At 41.7% G+C, this 26785-nt stretch overlaps 2 protein-coding genes across 4 annotated transcripts in view; one reads left to right on the top strand and one right to left on the bottom strand.

The window, feature by feature from the left end:
- The window catches only part of LOC128018190 (glutamine--fructose-6-phosphate aminotransferase [isomerizing] 1), a 368579-nt gene that overhangs the window by 183360 nt on the left and 158434 nt on the right, over nt 1–26785 (bottom strand). The window lies entirely within an intron of this gene.
- LOC128018194 (probable G-protein coupled receptor 153) overlaps nt 10782–26785 on the top strand; it is a 32284-nt gene continuing 16280 nt past the window's right edge. For 2 of the 3 annotated variants that reach the window (XM_052603553.1, XM_052603555.1), the window contains exon 1: nt 10782–11125. The gene's annotated coding sequence lies outside the window, so the exon portion shown is untranslated. The remainder of the gene's footprint in view (nt 11126–26785) is intronic. The other variant, XM_052603554.1, reaches the window with a different exon arrangement.

Raw genomic sequence — 26785 nt, forward strand, 5'->3', positions numbered from 1 at the left:
ATGCTAAAATCATGCTAGCAACATGCTAATTATGCTAAAATCATGCTAGCAACATGCTAGTCGCATGCTAATCATGCTAGCAACATGCTACTCATGCTAAAATCATGTTAGCAACATGCTAGTCGCATGCTAATCATGCTAAAATCATGCTAGCAACATGCTAATCATGCTAGCAACATCCTAGTCGCATGCTAATCATGCTAAAAACATGCTAGCAACATGCTAATCATGCTAAAATAATGCTAGCAACATGCTAATCATGCTAAAATCATGTTAACAACATGCTAGTAGTAATGCTAATCATGCTAAAATCATGCTAGCAACATGCTAGTCATGCTAGAGATATGCTAGCAACATGCTAATCATGCTAAAATCATGCTAGCAACATGCTAGTCGCATGCTAATCATGCTAAAATCATGCTAGCAACATGCTAATCATGCTAAAATCATGCTAGCAACATGCTAGTCGCATACTAATCATGCTAAAATCATGCTAGCAACATGCTAATCATGCTAAAATCATGCTAGCAACATGCTAATCATGCTAAAATCATGTTAGCAACATGCTAGTAGTAATGCTAATCATGCTAAAATCATGCTAGCAACATGCTAATCATGCTAAGTACATGCTTGTCACATGGTAGTCACTTGCTTGTAATGCTAGCAATATGTTAATCACTGTCATTTTTATACTTCTTAAACTTTTAAATCTTTTTAAACTTTTAAACTTTTCACATTTTCAAACTTTTCAAACTTTTCAAACTTTTCAAACTTTTCAAACTTTCTAAACTTTCTAAACTTTCTAAACTTTTCAAACTTTCTGGTCAGGCTTTCTCAAGCCAACTTAAAGTTTGTCTTGACGAACTTTTTTATCTAGTTTTAATTTGGTAATTGGTTTAATTTGTTATGTGTCCCTCTGTTTGCGGTTTTGCTGATGTTACCTCTTTTATCCACAAAATTAAAATGATCCTATCAATGGGCACAGTTAAAGACAATTGATAACATTTATATTTTCTGAACAAAATGTGAGTGGTGCTTGCCGTTACTAACATTTCCAACAATATGTCAGTATAAGCTAAGCCAAGGTACTATGTTACTATTTTAGCACCTTGCTAGATATTGAGATAAGTGAAATATAAATGACTGAAATGTGATGCCAGACAAATCAATCAATCAGTCACTTTATTTATAAAGCACAATTAAACACAACTTCCGTTGACCAATGTGCTATACAGAATGCAAATATTTAAAATAAGCACCATAACACAATAAAAGATGATGACAAACAGGCCAACTTCATCAACATTCATTTTGTATAAGTCAGATCGAATAGAAAAGTCTTTAACCTCACTTTAAAAATGGACAGGGTGGGTGCAGTTTTAATTTCAGGTGGGAGATTGTTCCACAGTCTTGGAGTAGCAATAGAAAATGCTCTATTGCTCTCCTCTATTTTTAATAAAATCCTCTAGTTTTGATTTAGGAACCACTGAGAGGTCTAAGTTTGCAGACCTAAGAGCTCTTGTAGGTTGGTAAGTTGTCAGTAGATTAGAAATGTAAGCAGGCGCTAACCCATTTAATGACTTAAAAACTAATAGCAGGACTTCTGTGACACACGGACAGCCAGTGAAGCGACTGAAGGACAGGAATTATATGTTCCCGTTTACGAACTCCTGTCAAAACTCTAGCAGCAGCATTTTGGACTATGTGCAGGCGATTTATGCATGACTGACTGATCCCCAAATAAAGCGAATTACAATAATCCAGCCTTGTAGTGATAAAACCATGTATAACTTTTTCAAAATTGGAGAATGAAAGGAAAGACTTAATTTTTTACCAGGGTTCGAAGCTGGTAGAAGCTTGCCTTCACAACTTAGTTTACCGGTCTATCAAGTTTAGGGCACTGTCCAGTACCACTCCCAGGTTTTTAACAAAATGGCTTAACATTAGGTGCCAAGGCACCAAGATTCACATTTGTTGTGTCATGTACACTGGAAGATGTAAACACCATAACCTCAGTCTTACTCTCATTCAGACTTCAGAAATTCAGTAACATCCATGATTTAACATCCTCAAGGCAAGCAGCATTCTGTTCTAAACTATTTTTATGTTTAAGGGGAAAATATATTTGTGTGTCATCTGCATAACAATGATAACGCAAGTCATATATCTTAAAAATAGTACCTAAAGGAAGCACGTATAGAGAAAACAACAAAGACAGTTTAACTCTCCTAAATCAGTCAGTTTGGTTTAGTATAAAGACTATGCCACATCCATTTGTTCTTGTTTTTTGAGAGTTGCTGTGGCCTGTGCCAAAGATGCTAGCATTAGAGAGGGGAATGAATCGAGCTGAATTTGTCAGCGTTTAGATGAGCATGCAGGAGTGTTGCTGTCTGCTCTGATGCTGAAGTTCTGGAGCTGTCCCTCGAGCTCCATGAAGCAGAGCAGGAGAGGAGCGACTGTGCCTGAGGCCAGGGCGAATGAGTAGGCTGGAATGTGTCCTGTCATATTTTACTTCCAGGTCACCTGGCTCAATGCAGAACAGCAGGAGGGATTGTAGTCATTTACTGTTATTCTTTTTGTTTTACTGCTTCTCTCGTTACTGCTTCTATCTTTTATCTGCCTAGAATCAAGTGAAAATGTCATGTGTGGTTAGAAACAACTTTATGTAAAATATGTGCAGCTGGGTTCGAATTAAGCGGTGTAAAAAAAAAGTATAATGTACCCCTTCTGCCATAAGCTAATGATTTACTTTTGTAAAATATAGAGCGGTTGTTTTTAGTCATATCTCAGTCATATTTCAGAATATTTTAAAATGAATATTTATTACACAATTGTTTGACAAGGAACCCAAATTCTAACATTTAGAAATGTTTGATAATGCAATACTAATTTACACCAATCAGGCATAACATTATGATCACTGATAGGTGAAGTGATCACTGATTATCTCTTCATCACGGCACCTGTAAGTGGGTGGGATATATTAGACAGCAAGTGAACATTTTCTCAAATTTTATGTGTTAGAATCAAGAAAAATGTGAGTGAGTTTGACAAGGGCCCAACTGTGATCTCCAAAACTGCAGCTCTTGTGAGGTGTTCCTGGTCTTCAGTGGTCAATATCTATCAAAAGTGCTCCAAGGAAGGAACAGTGGTGAACCGGCGACAGGGTCATGGGTGGTCGAGGCTCACTGATGCACATGTTGAGCGAAGGCTGGCCCGTTGTCAGTGCATTGCAATTACATCTGTTTATATGATACAATTGATACATGCCGTGCAAAAATGTAGGGGGAGCAGCTATTGACTCGCACTGCTAAATACAAGCAATACTAAATGTGTTTATGCAAAAGTATGCACTGTATTTTCATTCACATATGCAGGAGCAGATTTATTCATTTATTTATTTTCTGTATAAAGGCCATTATTAACAATTATACCGCTTCTTCCACAATAAAATATTTTTCCAAAATGGATATATATTTGTTTATTTGTTGTAGTCGTGATTTAGAGTCCTTGGTATGTGTTGATTTTATTGATATATATATACATATATAGTACTGTGCAAAACTCTTACCACTAGCCACTAGTATTTTCACCAAAAAAATAAAAAAGGGTTTAAAGTCAGTTATTTCTATGTTTTGCTGTACTGTGTCAGTAGGAAATATCAGCTTACATTTTCAAATATTCATTTTGCCATTAAATGTAATAATCCAGTGAGATTTTTGTCTGCACAAGGAGTCTGACATCAGCCAGTGCTCCACACAGAGATCTGATCTCATCATCATCCAGTCTGTTTGGAATAACATGAAGAAACAGAACAGTGTGTGTGTGTGTGTGAATATGTATAAACCACAAGGCATATGCATGTCTTATAATAATCTTGTACAGAAGTATAATTTAAAGGGGGAAAAATAATTTCTGGAAATATCTTCAAATTAGAAATTGTGTTTCCACAGAAGTCCAGAACACACAGAAACCATATTTTGGACTTCATAACACTGCCTCATCCCCAACAAAAAGCCTCTGTATTTTACAGGATGACCAACCATGTGCTCAGCAATGACTGCATTAATTTAAAGACAATATGGGAAAAGGACATTGGGCTTGTAATCGGGGACAAAGAGTGGAAAATAATTTGGAAGAAGCTAGAGGACAATTTATACAACATAAAATTATACACGTTTTATTTGACACCTCTTAGACTCAATTGAATGGGTTTGACAAATAATAATGTTTGCTGGAAATTTCAAAAGGACAGAGGTACTGAGGTAGTTTTATTGACTGTATCTGGGAATGCCCACTTACTTAGCCTTTATGGCACCAAACCTTAAATATTTAGCTTGGATTGGATTGCTTGGAACAACAATACCATTATCACCAAGGTTGTGTCTATTGGGAGACAGGGAGCAGATGCCAAATATTACAAACAGAGAGTTTGCAGTGATCATGGTGGGGGTCTCTGTGATGGCTAGAGTCATCTTAAAACACTGAAGAACTCCCAAAACCCCAGAGCTAAAAGCATGGGACAACATAAAGGGCAGCTGTGGCCTAATGGTTAGAGAGTTGGACTTGTAAACCGAAGGTCGCAGGTTTAAATCTCAGTGCCTGCAGGGCTGTAGGTGTGGGGAGTGAATGAACAGTACTCTCTTCCACCCTCAATACCCATGGCTAAAGTGCCCTGAGCAAGGCACTGACTGAACCCCCAATTGCTCCCTGGGTGCTGGTAAAAATAGCTGCCCACTGCTCTTGTTGTGTATTTATGATGTGTGTGTGTTCCCTACTCAGTGTGCACTTGGATGGGTTAAATGCAGAGCACCAATTCATAGTAAGGATTACCATACTTGGCAAAAGTCACGACTTTCATTTTTTCATAATGACTAAGACAGCCTTGTATGAACGTTTGCTTTACAAACTACGTAATAAGAATGAAGGAGATGTCCCTGTGTGTATTCTGGTTTGGGAAGACCTTTGGTCTTATGTGACGCTGTCTTTCCATGTGACACAATAATTTTGCCTTTTCATTATAATTATTTCTTAATTATTATTTATTTACGTTTTTATTTATTTTAAATTTTCTTTCTTTGTATTTAGCATTCTGCCTATGTCTGTTCATTTATGCCTGTAACGACAGGTAAAAGAGGAGGAAGCAATTGCAGGCAATCAGATGATGTTTATTAGAAAGAGAGTCCAGAATGTTGGCAATGGCAAGGAAGGTCTACGGTGGCGTGAGAAGAGCTGGATGGTGAAGTCGATGGTGCAGGTGAAGGAGGTCAATGGGTGAAACCAGGAACAGACCGGAACACTGACACGAGGACGACAACACGAACCCAATCCAGCACACGAACACGGAAGACGGTAATCCAACTAGGACACGGAGACATGAGAGAGGATCTGACAACAGAGAGAGAGCGAGGTGAGTATAAGTAGCTGAGGTGTGATGAAGATCAGCTGGAGCGAGACAACCAACACCCAGGTGATGACAATCAACTAAACGAGCACATGGAGACAACGTAAGTACAAAAACAACCACAAAACATGACACGGAGGAAACACTGGATTTCCTACCGTGACAGTACCCTCTCCCCTAGGACGTCACCTGACGTTCCCAGCCTGCTTTACCTGTAGATTGTAATCATCTATAAGGTGGTGATCCAATATGTCCCGAGCAGGAACCCAGCTTCTCTCCTCCGGACCGTAACCCTCCCAATCCACCAAGTACTGAAAACCGCGTCCCCTCCGTCTAGAGTCCAGAATACGATTAACCGAATAGGTGGTTTCCCCATTAACGAGACGAGGCGGGGGGGGAACCGGGGCAGGCGGATTAAGACGGGAAGAAATCACCGATTTAATTTTGGACACATGGAACACGGGATGAATCCTCCTGTACGCCGGAGGAAGGCTAAGACGCACGGTTACCGGATTAATAATTTTGGTAATAGAAAACGGGCCAATAAATTTGGGAGCAAGTTTGTTAGAAACGGAACGCATAGGAATATTCTGGGTAGAAAGCCACACTCTTTGACCGACGACGTAACGGGGAGGCTTCGACCGGTGGCGATCGGCCTTAGCCTTGGTGCGCGACCTAGCCTGGAGCAGAGCTCTGCGAGCTCTGGTCCAGGTGCGGTGACACCTCTGGACTAGTGCGTGTGCGGAGGGGACCGAAACCTCGGATTCCGTACTGACAAAATTAGGTGGTTGGTACCCTAAACTACACTTAAATGGAGACATGCCCGTAGATGACACTGGCAAAGAATTGTGTGCGTACTCCACAACTGAGAGTTGCTGACACCAGGACGAAGGATTATTGGAAGCCAAACATCGCAAAACCCTCTCGACATCCTGATTGGCTCGTTCGGTTTGACCATTGCTCTGGGGATGGAACCCGGAAGAAAGACTAACAGTCGCTCCTAACAATTTACAAAATTCTCGCCAAAATTTGGACACAAATTGGGGACCCCTGTCAGAAACCACGTCTGTCGGAAGGCCATGTATGCGGAAGACGTGGTCAATGACAGCTACCGCTGTTTCCTTGGCTGAAGGTAATTTGGGCAAGGGAATAAAATGAGTCGCCTTCGAGAACCGGTCCACTACGGTTAAAATCACCGTATTGCCTTTAGAGGGCGGGAGGGCGGTGATAAAATCTAGCGAAATGTGGGACCAGGGTCTTGAAGGGACAGACAGCGGTAAGAGTAACCCATCTGGAGGTCGATTGGAAGTCTTACCAATAGCGCAAACTGAACAAGCCAAGACGAAATCGTGGACGTCACGAGCCATACCAGGCCACCAAAATCGTTGCTTGACTAGAAATCTAGTTCTACTAACCCCTGGGTGACAAGCAACACTGGAACAATGACCCCACTGGAGAACGTCTGACCGTAACCCCTCCGGCACAAACAATCGGTTCGGTGGGCAACGAGCCGGGGGCGTTACCCCTTCTAAGGCAGTCAACACCTTCGATTCGACCTCCCATCTGAGCGCGGAGATAATGATGGTCCCCGGTAAAATGGGCTCGGGAGTAGCAGTACGATCGGAACGCTCAAAAAGACGGGATAAAGCATCGGGTTTGATGTTTTTGGAACCCGGCCGGTAAGAAAGTGTAAAATCGAAACGACCGAAAAACAATGCCCACCGAGCCTGCCTGGAGTTAAGTCTTTTGGCGGTTCTAATGTATTCGAGATTCTTATGGTCCGTCCATACAATGAAAGGTACACCCGACCCCTCAAGCCAGTGACGCCATTCTTCCAGTGCAAGTTTGACTGCCAACAACTCTCGATTGCCAATGTCATAATTAACTTCTGCAGGAGATAAACGGTGAGAATAATACGCGCACGGATGCACCTTTCCGTCTGAGGATGCGCGTTGGGATAACACTGCTCCTACCCCCACCTCTGACGCGTCGACCTCCACTATGAATTGACGTGAGCGATCAGGGGTGACGAGAATGGGAGCTGAAACAAAGCAGCTTTTCAGTTTGGCAAACGCAGCCTCAGCTGCGTTTGACCACCTGAACGTCAAACTAGGGGAGGTCAAGGCGGTCAGAGGAGCGGCTAGTTGGCTGAAATTGCGAATGAAACGCCGGTAAAAATTGGCGAACCCCAGAAATCTCTGCAGGGCCTTGCGAGACTCTGGGGATGGCCAATTTACCACAGCCTTAACCTTCTCAGGATCCATGCGAACACCCTCAGTCGAAATGATGTGTCCTAGAAAAGAAACAGACTGTGCATGAAAAACGCATTTCTCCGCCTTGACAAACAATCCATTCTCTAGCAACCGCAGAAGCACTCGTCGTACGTGTTGCACGTGTTCCTGGAGAGACGAAGAAAAAATCAATATGTCATCCAGGTAAACATATATGAACAGATCGACCATGTCTCGCAACACGTCATTAACGAGTGCTTGAAAGACTGCCGGCGAGTTGGTTAGCCCGAACGGCATCACGCAGTACTCAAAATGGCCTCTAGGGGTGTTAAAGGCAGTCTTCCACTCATCCCCCTCCCTGATGCGGACCAAATGATAAGCATTACGTAAGTCCAATTTAGTGAAAACGGACGCTCCCTGCAACCTCTCAAAAGCTGAAGACATAAGCGGCAAAGGATAGGTATTCTTTACCGTTATGTTGTTCAGCCCTCGGTAGTCAATGCAAGGTCGCAAGGATCCGTCCTTCTTTCCCACAAAAAAGAACCCCGCCCCCGCTGGAGAAGAAGAAGGGCGGATAAACCCCGTTGCTAGAGAACTGGATATATATTTCTCCATGGCCGCCGTCTCTGGAATAGACAAAGAATATAACTTGCCCTTAGGCGGAGAAGTACCTGGCAATAACTCTATCGCACAGTCATAGGGACGATGAGGAGGAAGAGAATCAGCACGAGACTTACTGAACACCTCCTTCAGGTCGTGGTACTCCGCGGGCACGCTAGCCAAATCCACTGCTTCCCCCTGAAACACAGACTCAGAAACATTAACACCAGCAGACAAAAGACAAGACAAATGACATTCCTCGCTCCAGCTAACCACGGATCCAAGGCGCCAATTGATCCTGGGGTTGTGTTTCTGAAGCCAGGTGTGACCGAGAACGATGGGGGATTGAGGTGAGTCCGTGATGTAAAATGAGATCTCCTCAGTATGGTTGCCAGATGTGATGAGAGAAACAGGTAAGGTGGTCTGTGTGATGACTGGTAATCTGTGTCCGTTGAGAGCAAAGGGTGCAATGGGGTGTTTGAGGGAGGTGAGAGGAATGTTAAGCTTACAAGCGAACTTGAAGTCCATGAAACTACCCTCTGCCCCAGAATCCAACAAAGCGTGATGATCGAGTGCGTGGGTGGACCACCGTAGACTCACCGGAAGGAGTGTCGATGTAGATGAGGTCTTCCTGGCAGAGATCCCACCCGATAGTAGCCTCTGTTTTACTATCGGGCTTGGTCTTTTACCGGACAACGCTGGATGTGATGTTCTTGGCTGCCGCAGTATAAACATAGTCCCAGGGATCTCCGCCTGATCCTCTCCTCCCGGGAGAGCCGAGCTCGCCCCACCTGCATGGGTTCAAGATCTCCCGGTGGGCTGACCGCAACCTCTGAGCGCTGACACTGAGCCTCCAGTCTGTTCGCGAGAACTGCTCTCCCCCTCCGTCTGGCGGCTTGATCGAGTCGGTTGTCAACTCTGATGGTGAGATCAATCAGGCTATTGAGAGAAGTGGGGAGCTCGACGGCGCGGATCTCCTGTTGGATGCGGTCAGCCAACCCATGCAGGAAGTGATCCCACTGCGCCTCTTCGTTCCACTTACACTCCGCCGCCAGGGTGCGGAACTCAATCGAGTAATCGGATACCGACCTGTCCTCTTGACGTAGGTCCGTGAGAAGTCTAGCCGCTTCCCTCCCGGCGACGGAGCGGTCGAAGACCCGTCTCATCTCCTCCGAAAGGGCGTGGAACGAGGCACAGCAGCTGTCTTGATTCTCCCACACCGCCGTCCCCCAGAGGGCAGCCCTTCCCGTCAGTAGTGACAAGACGAATGCCACCTTCATTTCCTCGGTGTAGAACGTGCGGGGCTGCATGGCGAAGTGCAGAGAACAATGAGACAGGAATGATCGACAAAACTCTGGCTCACCCGCATATTTCTCAGGGATGGGGAGGCGTGGTTCGGGCTGGGAAATACCCCCGGAGACGATCGGCGGTGTGGGTGGCGTGGGAGGCGCAGCGGGTGGCTGTTGTTGTTGGTGTTGAGTCTGGAGAGCGAGCTCGGACACCTTCGTCACCATTGCTTGGAAGGCTCGACCCATCTCATCTATCGCCTTGTCTTGGCGATCCATACGACCCACGGCTCTCTGCAGAAATTCCTCCAGATGAGATGGGGAGCGATCGCCTGCTGCTTCCATGATGGTCAGATCCTACTGTAACGACAGGTAAAAGAGGAGGAAGCAATTGCAGGCAATCAGATGATGTTTATTAGAAAGAGAGTCCAGAATGTTGGCAATGGCAAGGAAGGTCTACGGTGGCGTGAGAAGAGCTGGATGGTGAAGTCGATGGTGCAGGTGAAGGAGGTCAATGGGTGAAACCAGGAACAGACCGGAACACTGACACGAGGACGACAACACGAACCCAATCCAGCACACGAACACGGAAGACGGTAATCCAACTAGGACACGGAGACATGAGAGAGGATCTGACAACAGAGAGAGAGCGAGGTGAGTATAAGTAGCTGAGGTGTGATGAAGATCAGCTGGAGCGAGACAATCAACACCCAGGTGATGACAATCAACTAAACGAGCACATGGAGACAACGTAAGTACAAAAACAACCACAAAACATGACACGGAGGAAACACTGGATTTCCTACCGTGACAATGCCACTGTATAGTTTGGCCTTACATGCACTATTTGTAAAAATCTGTAGTCTATATATATATAGATAAGAGACCCATGCTAATTTTTAATATATATATATATATATATATATATATATATATATATATATATATATATATATATATATATATATATATATATATATATATATATATAATTTGATCTTATGCATAGCTTATTTAAAGATATTATAAGTCATTTAGCAAAACGTGACCCATTTTTGCTGACTTCACCCTAAACGTGATAAATAGGTTTTGTGTGATTAAAAAAAAAAGTATTCAGTTCGACCTGGACGAGTTTTACCTAACTTATTTTAATCGACTCATTGACCGTTCAGAAACCATGTATGCGCTAAAACTACATGTTTTCTAACCTCATCTAGTTACAGTCAGTAAGAGAGAGAGAGAGAGAAAGAGAGAGAGAGAGAGATCTGATCCCAGCCTCCCATCATCTGATGCTCATTCATCCTCCTCCTCCTCTTCCTCCAGCAGGACCTCAATGAGACGTCGCGATAACGGACAGCCAATGTTGTTTCATCGCTCTCCACCATGGATTCATCTACTGTTCCCCTCTGGATGCGTAAACTGTGGTCTTTCTCCAACGGTTACTGCCACATTTAGCCATATTGTTTCCGTTTCTGGAGCGCTGTTGTATTTGGAATAAAATAGCGCACAAACCGAAACTGAGGAAATAGAGGTTGACAATGAAGCAGCAATAGATTTAAATCTGGAGATATCGACAGATGTCTACAAAGAGGTGGGTTACCAAGGTAACGTTTCCTTTCGCAAATCACTTAAACAGTAAGCGTAGTCTTTGTGGAGATGCCTGTCTGTTTGACATGTTTATGATGCACATTTGAGCCTAACGCGTTCGTGCATTCTGGTTTAATGCACGAGATTTTAAATACTGTTTTAATAGACGGGCTAAAAAAAAACATTTAACGTGATTTAACATGTATGTGTTCTTACGATGGCCTAAGAAGCTGATTTGATCAAATGTGAGTTGAAGAGTGGCTTCATTTAGTACAGTTCAACATGATCACATGTGACATATCGCCCAGCTCACATTACAAACATCTTAGGCTATACTGAACACCTACACGACTGCAGTCAACTATTTATTACTGCAAATGTCATTTATTATTTCTACTACAGTATACAAAACCACAAACACGTTATTTGTCAATCTAATAAGTAACATTTTCCAAATAACACATTGAGATCATAAACGTATATTGTAAGCATATCGACGACAGCTCCCTCTTTAAGTTGACTGTAAATGGATGCGTTTAGCCATCATCTGCTTTACAGTGAGTATTAATATATTAGCTACTCATCAGTTATAACATAGGCCTATTTCTCATCTTCTTTTTTTTTGTCTTTTTTTTTTTTTTTTTTACTTGGCTGCTTTAGGATTCCAAGCAATGTGGTTTCTTGTTCGGTCACGAATAAGGTTTTTGTCTCTCTTTTAAATTTTTTTTTTTTTTTTTTAATCTAAGATAACATTTAAATCTTTTCAGCATTAAGATAAGAGATGTTAAGGTTTACCATTTATTTTTACCACTCGGAAACTAATCAACATTTATGTATAAGGATCACTATAAACATGCTTCTTCTACTGAATAAACAGCTAAATTTGCAAGGATTGAATTGTACAGATTAACATTGTGAATTTTATCTAAAAATAAATAAATATTAGTCATAACAGTTTACAATAAGGTCTCATGCATTACAACTAGTAAATGCATTAGCTGCTGTGAACTACCGATTAGCAACATACAGTATTAATGTAGTAGTCTTATAAGCAACAACATATCTACAGGTGACCGTTAAAAGTACTTCAAACATCTGTTTAAAAGAAGTGTGCTCAATAGTACTGAATGTGCATTTGTGGAGTACTTTTAAATCTTAAATGTATATTTATCTGTATAAAGCAGATACTATAATTTTAATAATGAAAGCAACGGCCACTTACAGTAAGCGTACTCTTAAAGAAAATGCACTAAAATAACTTTTCACATTACACAAAATTATATTATAATTATACTAAATTGCAACTTCATCATGTGTTTTTAATTGTGTACATAATAATATATTTGGTGTTTATTTTTGGAGCTGATTGATGGTAGGCCTCATTGATCTGAGCTTCCATACATCAGTTTTTGTGAAAAACACTTTATTTGTGGATAATTCTCTCAATATTAAATAAAATATGAAAATTGCACTGTTTATCACACTAGCATGCTCTAATGTTTAACCAAGAATTTTTTTTAAAAAGCTTTTATTTTGTACAAAAAATGTGCACACACACACACACAAATAAATATATATATTCACACTTGTGGTGTTCCATGTCAAAAAGTATCAGGTTATAGGTGTACATGTTTCGGATCAAACTGTCAGAATCAGACTTTATTAGAGTGGAATAAGAGCTCGATGTCCTGTAGTGGGACCTGTGATTACAACTTGGTACCATGCAGCTCGATTGGCATTCGCCAGAGAACACCAGAATTGGTAGGTTCGTCATTAGCATCCTGTTCCCTTCACTGATGAGAGAAGGTTTACACTAAGCACACGTGACAGATGTGAAATAATATGGAGATGCTATGGGGAATATTATGTTGCATGCAAACTCATCCAGCATGACTGGTTTGGCAGTGGGTCAGTAATGGTCTGGGGAGGCTTGCACAGACCTTCACATGTTAGCCAGTGGTTACCTTACTGCTGTTAGGTACCAGGATAAAATCCTCAGAGCTACTGTCATACAGTGGGTCTTGGTTTCCTCCTGGTGCATGTTAATGCCTGGCCTTAGTGGCTGAGGGTGCAGTTATTAGATGAAATTGGGATTTATGCAATTGATTGTTCTTTACATTCCCCAGACTTGAATCCAATTGAGAACCTGTTGGATATTATTTATCGGAGCATCCAATGTTGCTGTGATGAACTTCATGCTAATTGGATCAGCCTGTAAATTTAGTTTTTTATATAGATTTTTGATGTGATTTTGAATCTAGACTTCAGTGTGTTGATGATTTTGATTTCCTTTGATTGTTGTCACATATAGAATGTATTTTATATAAATTAAGATTTTTTAATTAAATATTTCATTTATTGAAATCCAGCATGTGATTTAAGGGTTCCCTTAATTTTTGAGCAGAGTATTTGCAGGCACAAATACATGTGTGAACATGAAAATTATCAACATGCTTCTGAACAGTAAATATTTCTCAGATTTCCAATCTCCCCCCATTCATTTTCAATGGATGGTAATCTTTGACCAATAAAGCTCAATAATGCCTGCAATCATTCCATATTTATACAAAACTAAATGAAGGAAAACTTATTTAAAAAAATAAATCCCCTGAATCCAATTTGTGGTGATAATATAGCAAAACAAGAGATTTATGAGGATTTTTTGGTAGGCCGGTCATTTTTGTGTTGACAAGCTGATCCAAAGTTAGGTGATAATATAGCATAACAAGACATTTATAAGCTATTTGTTGTTGTCAGAACTATATGGACTTGTGTATGTGTGTTTTTTCCCCTGTGACCCAGTTTCTGTCTCTCCTTGATTGTTGATTAGTTCTCAGGTGTGTCTCCTTAGCTCCCTCATTATCCTGTCTTTATAAGCAATGTCCTTTCAGTTCAGTTTTGTCAGGTCTACTAGTTTGATACGTGTATTTTCCTCCTGTTGGATTTACTTCTGTGTTTTATTAATAAAGACCCTTTTGATTATCCTTGGCTCTGTGTTCCAGCATAGTGTGACAGAAGACTTCACCAAAACAGTTTAAATTGCATGTCTACCCTCCATTTGTTTTCCTTGTTTTTTCCTCTGTCCTTTTTCTTTCTGTTGTGTTTAATGGATCCCATTCTTTGCCCGGAATACCTCCTCCTCCTGCTGGAGCAGCGGGAAAATTTGCTCGGGGCACACACCATACTGACCTGGATCATTGCGTGCCTCACCAACTACCTGGACGATGCCCTCTGTGCGTTCTATGATGCCAATTTGAACACTGCGTACAGAGTGCCATCGTCTGAGGATGGTCCCTGAGCGAATTTCACAGCCTTCGTGGAGTGGACACTGGTGAGAAATGGATCTCTGTTCCCCACCTGTTCCCAGGGACTGACTGCCAGTGCCTCTCCCGGCCCAGAACCCAGCCCACCATCTCCCTATTGTACGAAGCATTAGCCCATGCCCACCGATGATGGAGAGCCAGAGCCCAACCTGTCAGACCAGGTGCGAGAGCCGGCTACAGTGCCCACCGCATGGGAGAGAGCAGCTGAGGGTGAGCAGACTATGGAACACCAAAAGGGCCAAAAAGAGGAGAAGGATTTTACTGATTGGGAATTGGAACTGGAGATTGAATTGCCCCCTCTCTCCGTCGTCTCCGCTGGTTCTGTCCAGCTCGCCTTCATCCTTGGTTTCCTCATTTGTGGGGGAAGTCGTGGCCTAATGGTTAGGGAGTCGGACTGGCAATCGAAAAGTTGTGAGTTCGAGTCTCGGGCCGGCAGTGCGTGTGCATGTACAGTTCCCTCTCCACCTTCAATACCACGACTTAGGTGCCCTTGAGCAAGGCACCGAACCCCCAACTGCTCCACGAACGCTGCAGCATAAATGGCTGCCCACTGGTCTGGGTGTGTGTTCACTGCTCTGTGTGTGTGTGTACTTCGGATGGGTTAAATGCAGAGCACAAATTCTGAGTATGGTCACCATACTTGGCTGAATGTCACTTAACTCACACACTCACTCTCTCATCCAGCTTTGAGGGGCCTACCGGTAACACCACGGTGTGTGCTCATCTGATCATCTCTCTATTAGTTTTATTGGATCTTAGTGCTGCGTTTGACACTATTGACCACAACATTCTTTTGCATAGACTTGAACACTTTGTTGGCATTAATGGAAGTGCATTAGCATGGTTTAAATCGTACTTATATGGCCGCCATCAGTTCATAGCAGTGAATGAAGAGGTATCATATCGATCACAAGTGCAGTATGGAGTACCTCAATGCTCAGTATTAGGGCCGCTACTCTTCACTCTTTATATGTTACCCTTGTGAGATATCATCAGGAAACATGGTGTTAGCTTTCACTGTTATGCTGATGATACTCAGCTCTATATTTCTTCGCGGCCAGGTGAAACACACCAATTTGAAAAATGAATGGAATGCATAGTCGATATAAATGGATGACAAGTAATTTCTTACTGCTAAATTCTAAAAAAAAAAAAAACAGATGTATTAATTATAGGACCTAAAAACTCTGCATGCATTAACATAGAACACTGTCTAAGACTTGATGGTTTCTCTGTCAAATCTTTGTCATCAATTAGGAACCTAGGTGTGCTATTTGATAGCAATCTTATTAAGCTTATTACTTATAAAGCCCTGAATGGTTTAGCACCTCAGTATTTGAATGAGCTCTTGTTACATTTTAATCCTCCACGTCCGCTGCTTTCTAAAAACTCTATTTGATAATACCTAGAATATCAAAATCAACTGCGGGCGGCAGATCCTTTTCCTATTTGGTGCTTAAACTCTGGAATAACCTTTCTAACATTGTTCGGGAGGCAGACACACTCTTGCAGTTTAAATCTAGGTTAAAGACCCATCTCTTTAACCTGGTTTACACATAACATACTAATATTCTTTTAATATCCAAATCCGTTAAAAGATTTTAAGGCTGCATTAATTAGGTAAACTGGAACCGGGAACACTTCCCATAACACCCGATGTACTTGCTACATCATCAGAAGAATGGCATCTACGCTAATATTAGTCTGTTTCTCTTTAATTCCGAGGTCACTGTAGCCACCAGTCTGTATCCAGATCAAAGGGTCCCTGCAGTCACCCGGATCCAGTACATATCCAGACCAGATTGTGGATCGGCACCTAGAAAGGACCTCTACAGCCCTGAAAAACTGTGGAGATCAGGACAACTAGAGCCCCAGATACAGATCCCCTGTGAAGACCTTGTCTCAGATGACCACCAGGACAAGATCACAGGAAACAGATGATTCTTTTGCACAATCTGACTTTGCTGCAGCCTGGAATTGAACTGCTGGTATCGTCTGACCAGAGGAGAACTGGCACCCAGACTGAGCCTGGTTTCTCCCAAGGTTTTTTCTCCATTCTGTCACCGATGGAGTTTTGGTTCCTTGCCGCTGTCGCCTCTGGCTTGCTTAGTTGGGGTCACTTCATCTACAGCGATATCGTTGACTTGATTGCAAATCATTGTAAAGATACGATTTAAACTGGACTGAGCTGAATGATGACATCACTGAATTCAATGATGAACTGCCTTTTAACTGTCATTTTGCATTATTGACACACTGTTTTCCTAATGAATGTTGTTCAGTTGCTTTGACGCAATGTATTTTATTTAAAGCGCTATATAAATAAAGGTGACTTGACCTGACCTTGGAATAATAATGAAAGAGACTAATATTAGCATAGATGCCATTCTTCTTACAAGGTAGTGAGTTCATTGGGTGTTATGGGAAGTTTTCCCAGTTCCAGTTGACCCAAATTAATGCAGGCTAACAATCCTTTAACTTTTGGATTTGAATTATAGAAATGTGACTGTCCGTTATGTGTATGCCAGGTTAAAGAGATCATGTTTTTTTAATCTAATCTAGTGAGTGTGTTTGCCTTTAATGTTCCCGAGACTGTGCACTAAATAGGAAAAGGATCTGCTACCCACAGTTGATTGTGATATTCTAGGTATTATCAAATGGTAAAGATTTTGAGATTGCAGCATACATGAAGAACAATAATGCTATATTAGCTCGCTCAGGTATTGAGGAGCTAAACTATTCAGTGCTTTATAAGTAATTAGCAAGAATTTTAAATGTATTCGTTGCTCAATAGGGAGCCATTGCAGAGTTGACAGAAACTGGCTAATAGCGTCATACTTCCTGGTTCTAGTAAGAACTCTAGCTGCTGCATTTTGGGCTAGCTGGAATTTATTAAGTGGACAGAGCAACCACCCAATAAGGCATTACGATAATCAAACCTTTAGGTCATAAACACATGAATTAACTTTTTTGTGTTTCATTAAAAGCATGGGTCGTAATTTTGATATATTTTTAAAATGGAAAAATGTGGTTTTAGAAATGCTAGAAATGTTCGTTTCAAACAAAAGATTATTATCAAATAGCACATCTAGGTTTTCTAACTAAGAACTAAGAATTAACAGATCAGCCATCAAGTGTTTAGACAGTGTTCAACGCTGCTTCAGAAAAGCTTTGGGAACTGCAATACCCATTCCGCAATGCTGACAAATGCCACTAGGTCCGAGAGCCAATCTTAGGCCAACCAGAATTGGGCTACTAGAAATAGATGGACCTCTCTCCAGAACTCCTGGAAGCAGAGCAATTGAGGAAAAGGCATACAGACACAGTCTCAACCACGTTTGTACCATGGTATCCAGTTCGAGGTATCCAGATCGAGAGGAACTGGATTTAAAAAGGAAGAACCAGAGTGGATATTGTGATCAAGATGGAGCCTCCATTCACCAGGCTTCAGCCCCTGTCTATACAGGATGTTCCCTGATTAGGCACCTGGGTTGTAAATTACTCTTAGTGAAAGAAGCTTTCACTGAGCCCACAGGAGGATCTTGTATAGTGGGCATGAACGCAGACCCCCCTAGTGCTTGAGACCACAATGTGTTGTCTGTGCAGAAAAGCGCATGATGGCCCCTCAGGTCTGAAAGGGAGTGTTTCAGTGCATAAACCACGTCCAGCATTACCTGGCAATTTAAGTTTGAACATGAAATGAAAGAAGGAGCCTGGGCAGAGCGGCCACTCATGACCTCTGTCCAGTCCGCAAGTTATGCATTTGCCATTAGCATTATGTAAGCCGCCAACATGTATGTATGTGTCCTCTATGGTGACAAACCAGTCCTTGTATCTGATTTGAATCAGAACCGGTTTCAGTGTCAGCATCTTGAATGTGAACATTTTGACAAAATTATTTAGATTCAGACCTGTAAATGGATACAATTCCCCATCCCTCCATGGAACAATGAAGTTGCAGATGTAGAACCCAGACACCCTCTTGAGTGGAGGAACAAGTTATAATAATAATAATAATTCCTTACATTAGAGCACTTTTCTAGGCACTCAAAGCACTTTACAATGTCAGGGGTATCTCCTCATCTACCACCAGTGTGCAGCATCCACCTGGATGATGCGAAGGCAGCCATATTGCGCCAGAACACCCACCACACACCAGCTTTCTGGTGGAGAGGAGACAGAGTGATGAAGCCAATCAGCAGATATAGGAGGCCATGATGGTCAGAGTCCAATGGGCAAATTTAGTCAGGTTGTTGAGGTCACACCTCTACTCTTCGAATGACATCCTGGAATTTTTAATGACAGAGAGTCAGGACCTCGGTTTAACGTCTCATCTGAAGGATGGTGCTTGTTGACAGTATAGTGTCACTACACTGGGGTTCTAGAACCCACACAGACCACAGGGCGTGCACCCCCTACTGCCCTCACTAGCACCTCTTCCAGCAGCAACCTAGTTTTCCCATGATGTCTCCCATCCATGTACTGACCAGGCTCAGCCCTGCTTAGCTTCAGTGGGAAACCGGTCTTGGGCTCCAGGATGATATGGCTGCCAGTACTTTTATGTGGCCTCCTTGCTCACAAGAATATCTACTTCCTGTTCCACTACAAGAGCCTGCCTGGGACACACCACCTGCAGGACCAATTGAGACAAATTTGGCAGAAGTTTCCACACTGCCAAGAGGTCTACTAAGGTAACCAGTCTCTAGAGACTGGCCTCTGGTATATTTGTAGTTGCCATTTTGGCACCCTGAAGTGGATTACCGGCAGGGAACAATCAACCTTATGGTTCTAATGACCTCATTTTAGGGGACGAGCATTGTTGTGCCATACTGTTGTTGGGTGGCAGCTGAGAACAGTGCTCCCTAAAGACTGCTGGGCCCAAAAACCAAAGGTGGTGGGGCTAACAGATCAGCCTCCTGAGGGCACTGAGGAGAGATGGACTCCATATAATGAGGTGTGAAACATTTCTCGCCAATTAAAGGAACCATTCTCTTGAGACTGGTCTCTTGAGCAATCAGCTTGGTGCCCTGAAACAGATGATCAGTAGCGACAAAGTGAACTGGCTGCTTGATAACCTCCTTAGAGGATAAGTTTCTGGGCAGACACTGAGAACTGACAATGTAGACCGTTGTGCCCCAGTGCACCAAAGGTGGTGGGGTTAACAGACTGGCCTCCTGAGGTCAATTAGGAGAGATGGGCACCCTATAATTCGGTGTGAACCACTCTTCCCCAGAGGGACCTGCCCTCAAATGTCCAACTGGAATCTGGACTTGTTGTTGCACCGATATGAGGAGCTGGCCTAAAAGTGGGAGACGTGGGTCCACCGTGTAGGCTTTATCTGCCTTCAGGGACGATGCTATATTGGGGACAGATACTGTAGGTCTCATGCATCTGTCCCACCTTTGGCATCAACCTATATCCCTGCTCATTCAGCCCCCTAATGTTAGAATAATTCGTAACATAAGGTCTGAAGAGCTTAACTGAAACTGGCTTAACATATGATCTCAACACCTCGATGTGGAGATCAGGGAAAACCAGTAGGTCCCGATGTGGAGGTTATGATTTAGCACACTGGAAGTGTCCATCCAATTTACTCTTAGGATGAACATCCTGCTTCTCAGCTGCCCTGTCAATGTTTAACCTGGCTATGGCACAAGTTGAATCCTCCATCAACTGTACTAAGATGGCCTCAATCTTTTCTGTACTGATGTGCTGACCACATCAACCTCCTCAGAGGAAGAGAGGTTTAGCACCATGCTCTAACTCAGGAGTGAAGAAACTGCAGAGTGTGCTTCCGTGCCCCAAGAGAGCACTGTATTTAGAGGGTGAGGATGGAGAAAGGGAGCTGACTGTGTGTGCTCTGCTCCCAAACAAAAAACACAGCGATCGTGTATTCTCAATATAAGAGTTTAGGGGAAAGTTCATCCACAAAATTACAATAATTTTGGAATTCAAAAGATACAAAGAAGAGCTGCAAGCTGCAAGAATGTTCTGTGTGTATCGTTGGATTCTTTCTTTCTGTCTTTTTTTTTTTCAGGTGCATGTGGAGTATGTCAGGGCGTCAATTATTAAACATCAGATACATTTTGAATGAAGGGCATGCAGCACAGTCCATATTCACTTTAATGTCTTATCAACAAACAAAGCACTGTCAAATGCTGGCATTACTGACTTTTTTCTGTTTCTTTTCCTTTTTTTATAAATAAGTCTGTCTGGATGGTTCTTTCTTTGGTGTTCTTGGGATCTTATTAAGGATTTTAATTGCATACATTGGTATGTTTCTTAAATTTGAGCTCAATGATTTGGGGTCTTCTAAAACTGAAGATCTTAGGTTTTATTTATTTTTTCTTAGAAGAAATATCTGAGAAGTAAGTGATGCAAGAGAAAATCTATGTCTTACGGGTGTTTAGGAAAGTATGTATATAGACTCCATCAGCATCTCTACTACTGATACATTTAATTTTGTTTTCCCCTTTGACAGCAGTGGATTCTTCCATGCTAAACTCACATGAAGAGTGCAGCTGTGTGGTCTCTTTTGGATAGCTGACTCACGTACTTTGACACTGACTGAGTCGAGATGTGTATGCAAGTCTTGTTGTTATCCTTGGCTTCTTGGAATTGAGTCGCAACAATTTTATGTCTATGCTCATGGGCAAAATTGGAGGGCCTGAATAGATTGGCAGTTTATTTAAATGTTATTTATTTTGTGATGCTTTCAAACAGTGGTGTGATTTGCTAAAAAATACTTGGAATTGGTTTTGAAACAATTCACACTCCCATAGACATCAGAAACCTTTCCTTTTATAATGTGTTAATTTAATTTTCATGCTCTGGTTGCTGTGTGTGCGTGCTTTTCCAGGAAAAGTGTCCATACAAGGAATTGCCGGCAGCTATATCACCCTGGAGCCCAAGACCGGTTGCCCACTGAAGCTAGGCAGGGCTGAGCCTGGTCAGTACCTGGATGGGAGACCTCCTGAGAAAACTAGGTTGCTGCTGGAAGAGGTGCTAGTGAGGCCAGCAGGGGGTGCTCACCCTGTGGTCTGTGTGGGTCTTAGCGCCCCAGTGTAGTGATGGGGACACTATACTGTCAACATGCACCGTCCTTCGGATGAGACGTTAAACCGAGGTCCTGACTCTCTGTGGTCATTAAAAATCCCAGGATGTCTTTCGAAAAAGAGTAGAGGTGTGACCTCGGCATCCTGGCCAGATTCACCCATTGGCCTCTGACCATCATGGCCTCCTAACAGTCCCCATATCTGCTGATTTGCTTCATCACTCTGTCTCCTCTCCACCAGAAAGCTGGTGTGTGGTGGGCGTTCTGGCGCACTATGGCTGCCGTCGTATCATCCAGGTGGATGCTGCACACTGGTGGTGGATGAGGAGATACCCCCTGACCATGTAAGCGCTTTGAGTGTCTAGAAAAGCGCTATATAAATGTAAGGAATTATTATTAATTCCACCCGTCATTAAGGGCTATACTCAAAATAAAACTTTCTAAAACTTATACGAACCCTTGAGGAAGTGTATTTCATATGTCCAGCTCATTATAATTATTATAATTTTTTTACTTTGGCCACATTTAGCATGAGAATCCAGCTCTTTAACAGTGTAAATAACCCAGAATGCATGAAATAGCATTAAACCCTTGCTTTAATGAAACTTGATATACATAGACAACAGGACATTCTCGGTACACATGCCGAGTTGCATGAGATTCCAACCATAGGGGAAACTACAACTGAAAAAACTCTTGTAACTCCACAACAGAAAAACACAAGAGACAGCATTTGGTTTAGCATATACCCTTCATAGTAAATAAACATCAGCATGATTTTGGTTTTGTCAGGCATCTTCAGCAAAAACAAACCTCAAAAAAATTTTCTCAGATATTTTTCATTAATGCTAGCTGCTTCTGTGTTGACACACACACACACACACATACCTACACACACATACATACACACAAGGTGCTTTTCGGATTTATTGAAAGGACAAACTTAGTTATCTTAGGTATCTTGTGTGTTTGATTAGGGATGGAGCTGAGAGTTTAGGGACAGTGGTCCTCATCTCCATGTACAGTAGCAGACCCACAGTGGGGACTAGGGCAGGGATACTCAAATCTGTCTTGCGAGATCCACTTTCCTGCAGAGTTTCAACAGTTTATAACAAAAAAATAATAACAAAAATTATGACTTTATTCAGCATTGTCTTCCCTTCCAGGTATGTTGTGAGTGTGTTCACAACACTGCAGTGATGCTGCTGACGTACAACAATGCTGACATGTTATCTTTGTTATTGGGCGCACCAGAAAACGCGTCACCAGTGTCAAACGTCATCAGCACCGTGATGATGTTTTTATTACCTTTCTGGACATATCTTAAAGGCAGGGTGAAATGCTATTTCATGCATACTGAGTTTTTTATACTGTTAAAGAGTTGGATTCCCATGCTAAACATGGACAAAGTTTCAAAAATTAAGTTGCACGTTTGAGCAGAGCGGAGCAGAGACATTCACTGATCAGAGCGAGAGCGTCGCGAAATGTCACAGAAGAAGTGTGTTTTTGGTTGCGAGAGCAAGACAACCCTGCACAGACCATGCACAAAAAAAAAAAAACATTAAGGGACCAGTGGACAGAGTTTATTTTTACAGAGCATCGACAAAGTTGTGCAAGTGTTTTTGTTTGTTAACTGCATTTCGAAGATTTGCGTATCGTTTATTTCTTAAGGATAATGCAATCCCAGCGAAAAAGGGTCACGATCGTGTGTTGGAACCGCAGGCGGTGAGTAAAACTGCTTCAAATATCTCTGTGTTGTTAACTTAGCTATCGGCGCGTAATCACATCAAGTAAACCTTGTACATCTTTAAAAAAAAAAAAGACGACATAAAGTGGAACTTAGTCATTTTCCAAAACCGCTAAGCAAATATATAGAGTTTCTATACATACCACATAGAGACGTCCTGCTGTAGTCATTGCTGCTGCTGCTCTCGTTCAGTTTCAGCCTCGGGATCTGATTCTGGATCATAAATAAACGGCTGAATCTGACTGTTAGCCATGGTTTGATTTGGATGATGGTTTTTTTTCCTCACCGTAATGTCACAACTTCCAAACGCTCTCAACGCAAAAGCCTACTCGCGCTCGTGATTCTTTAGCTCCGCCCACACGTCACGTCTACAGACGCTCGTGTTTTTCCAGAAAAAATCGCCACAGACTATTTTTCTCTTATAAATATAATAAAACTAAAGACTTTTTGGAGATATTAAGGATGCAGTACTATTCTATAGGTACTCAAGATTTCACCCCCCCTTTAAACTGTGTTCCGAAGATGAATGGCGGTCTTATGGGTTTGGAACGACATGAGGGTCAGTCATTAATGACATAATTTTCTTTTTTGGGTAAAAAAAGAAAAAGCTAGCATTTACACAAAATAATCACAGTATTCAAAAGGAGATTAAACATGAAATCAAAAGGGCTAAATGGAATTATAAACTTAAAGTGGAACACAGACTGAGTAATAATCTTTTAGGCTCAGCATGGGACAGCATTAAAACAATGGTGAGTCTAAAATGATAAAATAAAGAATAAGGTGGCATTGGAAGGCTTCACCTCAAAACTATCCTTGGCCCAAGAACTAAAAATTTTTTTTAAAGATTTGATAAACATGATTTTACTGACCCACCCTCAATCAGCTGTATGTTTCTCTGGACAGAATGTTGTGAACACCTTTAAATATTGCAAAGACAATACAAGTCTGGGCCCAGACTTTATTGGCAGCCGTGTTCCTTCTTGTTGTGCGGAACAGCTAGGCCCTATTTTTTAATAATATTTTTAATCAATCTATGTGCCAACAGAAGATCCAACAGAGACTTATGGAAACAGTCAATTATAGTTTCTTTTTGGAAAGCCACCCAGTCCCATCCTATTTGGATGATGTTTTTTTTTCCTCACGGTAATGTCATAACTTCCAAACGCTCTCAACGCAAAAGCCTACTCGCGCTTGTGATTCTTTAGCTCCGCCCACACGTCACGCCTCCAGACGCGCGTGTTTTTTCCGGAAAAAGTCATTTGTGATTAAGTGCTTTGAATAGCTGATCAAAAGAGAATTGTCATCTATGACAAATTGACTCCTTAACACACTACAGTTTGCATACAGACTAAACAGAGGGGTCCAGGGGGCAACTGTCACAGTACTCAACCTCATTCTTAATCACCTTGAGGGCAATAGAAATCATGCCAGACTACTGTTTGTGGATTTCTCGTCAGCCTTTAACACCATTCAGCCCCACCTGCTGGTTGAGAAGCTCTTGTATCAGTTCAAACTGGAGGCCTACCTTGTGGACTGGATATTAGACTTCCTCACAAACAGAACCCAGCGAGTGAGAGTAAATGGCTATCTCTCTGACTTGGCCCTTACATCAACTGGCTCACCCCAGGGGTGTTTTCTTTTCCCCCTTTTATATATTACACTACACTAACGCTTGCCATTCTGTGATTGAAGACCAATACTTTGTGAAGTTTGCTGATGATACAGTTATTGTCAGCTGATTGAACAATAAGGAAACTTCACACGGTCCGGTCATTGATCACTTTGTAACATGGTGTCAGGATGCCTTTCTTGAAATTAATGTCTCTAAGACCAAGGACATGTGTATTGATTTTAGGCGCAATATCACTAACACTGAAAAAACTAGTATAATTGGTCAAGAAATAGAGGTTGTTACAGAGTATAAGTATCTAGGATCCATTATTGATGATAAGTTGTGTTTTGAATCAAATACCAGTTTGCTTTGCAAGAAAGGCCAGCAGCGACAGTATTGCCTGTTGAAGCTGGCAAAGTTTAATGTGGATAATACCCTGTTAACCCTTTTCTATAGGTCCTTTGAGTCGGTTGTTACCTTCTCCTTAATCTGCTGGTATGGGTCTATCACTGTAAAACCAAAAAACTCCCTTTCAAGGTTAATTAATGTGAGCACTGTATCACAGGTTCTATGCAGAGAGGTCTGGAGGATTTTTATTTTTATTTTTATTTTTGTATTTTTTTTATCAGAAGCAGATGTTAAGAAGGGTTTAATCTATCCTGCTAGATTTCATCCCTTAAAGGCTGAATTTCAGATGTTGCCATCAGGATTACGCTTTAAATTCACACATAAAAAACACTCTTTTGATCCTGCAGCCATTCTCAATTCTATAACTTATTGACTTACTATTTATTGATTTTGTGTGTCTTTGTGTGTGATTTGTACTATACTATCTGTTGCATAACAAATTGCCCCATTGAGGACAAGTAAAGATTTTGAACTTGAGTTACGGATTGATTCAAAAGGAAGAGCCACTTGTTCTGCACGTCCATACGTCATTGTGCTATTTCTCCGTTATTGCACATGTGCAGTACTTTCAGTTTCCGGGTTCAATCCAACCAAGTGTTTACATGCACTCTCAATCATATTAGAAAAGGAATAAACCACCCCCTTCAATCTGATCGAAACTTCATTCCAATCGTGCTTAATCAGATCGATTAAGGTGTTTACATGAAGGCTTAAATGTGGATGTGGATATCTCTCTAATCTGACACTCTAAATTCAGTTGATGGACCTCTGTCATAAAGTGCTGATGATTTGAGAAACATACGAAATGTGTAGAGCAGTGAGGTGCCAGGACCAGTATTGAGAGCCAGTGTTGGGGAGTAACTAGTTACATGTAACATAATTACATCATTTAATTACATTATAGTCCTCCACCTCTGCTGCATTCTTAAAACTCTGGCAATTTGATAATACCTAAAATATCAAAATCAACTGCGGGCTGTAGATCCTTTTCCTATTTAACGCCTAAACTCTGGAGTAACCTACCTAATATTGTTCAGGAGGCAGAAACACTCTTGCTGTTTAAATCTAGATTAAAGTCAAATCGAGTCAAGTCACATTTAATTATGTAGCGCTTTAAACATGAATGAATGCACTCTAAGTCGCTTTACATAAAGGTATCTGCTAAATTCATACATTTGTTCATTCTCTTTAACCTTTATTTTATTCACTAAAGTAAAAAAAAAAGTTTCTGATGTTTCACTGGCCATCTTAATTTTAATTTGCAAATATTAACAAATTTGGATTTTGATGGATTTTGATATCCACATTAAACTTTGATGGCTGAAACACACTTCAAAAAGTTGGGACAGAGGCATGTTTACCACAGTGTCACATCAACTTTCATTTTAATTGCAGTGTTTAATTGTTGGCAACTGAAAATACTAATTGTTAAAGTTTTTCAAACAAAATTTTCATCCAGTCTCTCTTGATACAAGTCTTCAGATGCTCGGAAGTCTGATCGTCATTGTCTGATTCTCCTTTTCATGACTG

This window comes from Carassius gibelio, chromosome A8, assembly GCF_023724105.1.
Source record: "Carassius gibelio isolate Cgi1373 ecotype wild population from Czech Republic chromosome A8, carGib1.2-hapl.c, whole genome shotgun sequence".
In the NCBI taxonomy this organism is placed as follows: domain Eukaryota; kingdom Metazoa; phylum Chordata; class Actinopteri; order Cypriniformes; family Cyprinidae; genus Carassius; species Carassius gibelio.